This window comes from Triticum aestivum, chromosome 1B (assembly GCF_018294505.1).
Source record: "Triticum aestivum cultivar Chinese Spring chromosome 1B, IWGSC CS RefSeq v2.1, whole genome shotgun sequence".
NCBI classification, from domain to species: Eukaryota; Viridiplantae; Streptophyta; class Magnoliopsida; order Poales; family Poaceae; genus Triticum; species Triticum aestivum.
The window spans coordinates 79,891,666-79,894,904 of NC_057795.1; positions in this window are offsets into that span (position 1 = coordinate 79,891,666).

Here is a 3,239-nt window from a genome sequence, read left to right on the forward strand (position 1 = left end):
CCCTGTTTGGTTAAAAACTCCCTAGTCCCTACCTGCTTGGTTCCAGGGACTAAACATGGACTAGAGGTTATTAAATGACATGCTAAAATACCATGTTACCCCTAGTAATGAACTAATAGAAACAAGGTGCGATGCGTGGCAGGGGCAACTGTTAGAAAAAGTCCCAAAAAGACTCCCTCGGGGTCTTCTTTCTTTAGTCCCAAATGCCCACTTTTAGTCCCTAAAAGTCCCTCCTGTTTGGTTTAGATGTGACTGACATGGAGTTTTTTTAGTCCCTACACCAAAATGTCCCTGTAAAAAAACACCCTCTAATAATGCCGCTGGAAAATTGATGCAATGCCATAGTTAAAAGCAAATTACATGTTTAATGAATTTTATTGTTAATATAATCTCTATGTTAATATTAATCAATGCCACCATTTGAGAAATGCTACTGTCTTGCTTTATTTCCCATTTAGATAAGGTAGATGCTTCTTTTTGTTGGCTTCTGTGTCATCTACCGTTATTGACCACTAATTGTTTCCTTTGCACCTCTGTGTAAACAGGGTTATCTACTTCATCTCGTTGCCATTGTGACCTTTTGTTGCACTGCACAAAACACTTTTGTTTTAAGAGTGTATTGTGCAGTTCAACCAAAATGTCACACCGACAACATTGCTTGATTGCGTGATCTTAGTGGAACTGCACAAGATGAGATCTTACTTCCTATCCGTTAAGGCGAATTTGGTTCAGATCTTCTTCTTGTGAGTTGTTTGAATTCCGCATCATGAGAGGTCAGCACTAGCCTTCTTTCACATGATTCTGCAGTGTGCTTTCATATGTTGTGCTACTTGTATGATAATGTTGCTTGATTTTAGTGAACTGCACAAATGGAGACAAGACTTCCAATCTGTATGTGCACCGTAATATCCCACTGAGGTAAGATAAGGATATTTCACAACTGTTGGCCTGTATTTTGCCACTTTCATCAGAAAATTAAGTTTAGTACTATACTTGTGCTCCCTAATTGACATGCCAAATCTTACATTGAAGGCGAAGCTTGTCTGTTATTGAACCAAGTGATGAAGGGGAGGAACAAGTGGAAGAAAAACAAAAATCAACTCCCGGTGTTGTAATGAAGCACTGGAACTGTGATGACACAAGTAATGATATAGTTTTGCATCTTAATTTATTGCTATGGCTGGAACGAGCAATTGTTTTGCCACTGATTTGATGCCATACATAATTATCTCTACTTGTGCAAACAGGGATCTTCTTTGAAGATACCATATATTTTAGTGGAACTGCACAAGAAGATGTTGGAAACATTAAACTAATCAAGGAGTATATAGTAAGCATAGCCACCCCCATAGATAGCAACAGATGGTTCCGGAGAAGTGCTTCATTTGTATGCTCTACACAATCAGCCTCCTGACAAATGTTGGTACTCGCCCACTGATTTCATCCATATGATTGAGCTTTGTCATCTCTATTGGTGTGGTGCTACTGTTTAGATACTGTCATGAAAAAGTGGTATTGTCCTTGAGAAGTGCTTCATTTGTGATGTTTTAAATATTTCCTTTCCTTTTTCCGAGCAAACAGGGATGCTAGCATTTAGTAGTCCTCTTGTCTTTGCACAACAGGATCATCTTCCTCTGAAGAAGAATATGGAGTACGTGAAGTGACTAGTTCCGATTATGCCAGGATGAAGAAGCCCTGTGTATCTTCTCACCAGAAGGAGCAGTTGAAGGATGGTTACATTACTCCCCACAAGACCAAACTAACTTCAGCTCAGAAGGACTGACAAATCTCCATTTTTCTGTTGTGATGCGCGAGTACAATGTTGTTCTAGGATTCTTTCTGGTGAGTTCCATTTTTCTAAAAGTGTGCTCTACATGGACCATGTATGTGCCTGTTGAAACTGTCAATTCATATTACAGTTTGCTTTGTACTAATCACTTTTTTGTATTTGTGCAAATAGGGGTGCTCAGCTTGATTTCAACGGGAACTGCACAAAATGTTCATGAATACATCGAATCATTCATTTCCACCACAAGAAAGGAGGTGCCCATAAGTTCAAGGCGTTGCAACATATAAGGGCGAAATCATACAAGCTACGCGCGAATTTGGTTGATTTTGGTGGAACTACACAAAAAGAACAGCTGGTTTATTTAGCACGAGGTGCCATGTCAATGTCCGAACTGATGGCAAACCCTGCCCATTCCACAATCGTAGGCATTTGATATTTTGGAATGGGACAACCTTGTCAAATTTTGCTCGTTGATTTTAGCAAGATATGCGTTTGATATTTTTGAATGGGACGCCCTTTGCTGTCAGCAGCGTCGATCAATTTTTTTCTTTATTCTTTAGTTGTGAAGTAAATATTGCCTCTGACATGTGAGTCGCTGAGATGCATAATCATCGATTGTTTTGAATGTTCTCTATGAATTGCCAGGCCTGTGTGTCTGATTGCAATGTATAGAAACGCTAAAAAGCTGCTCAAACTCTTTGTACTCCTTCTATTCCTTTTTACTTCGCACATTGTGAAAGTGCATACTTTTTTGTATAAGATTGGTCAAAGTAGAGATACTTTGACTGCAGACAAAACTTGTATGCAGACTAGAAAGGACCGATGGGAGTACATGTGAAACTGCTGCAAACGTGGTGATCACCCTGGGAATAATGCTAGTACGTATTGTTTTGCATGCTCATCCAATGCCAGTGATACAGGAATTCGAACTAATCGAAATAAATTCATTCATACACGGTCGCATTTCATATAAACATGCCGGATTTCATTACATTTCATACATTCTTCAACTAAAAAGGAGTGTTTGTGGCCGCATGCATCTCCCATATGCAGAGGCCGGGGGTCATCCTCCTTTTCTCAAAAAACTAAAAAGGGGTGCCTGGAGGTATAATTAATTAACCGAAGCTACTCACATGTGTCCCGCTGAGCCGAACAGAAGCTTCAGTGACTTAATTGCAGGTGCAGTTGCATAACTGACATGTGGCATGTTGGGCCCACGTGTCAGTCAGCCAACTGCACCGGCAGTTAAGTAGAAGCAGCATTCTTCTCCAGTGCGGCTCTCCGACTCCACGTTGCCGCCAAGAAGCTAACCGACCGTCAATGGTCAACCCGCCTAGCTTGGCTTCAACCGGAGGGTAGCAGCGGTGGCCTTACTTGGACCCGAGCGGCGGCGACCTACCGTGTTCTACTCTTCCTCATTTTCTGTGTGGCGCGGCCTCGCTGGCAGCGG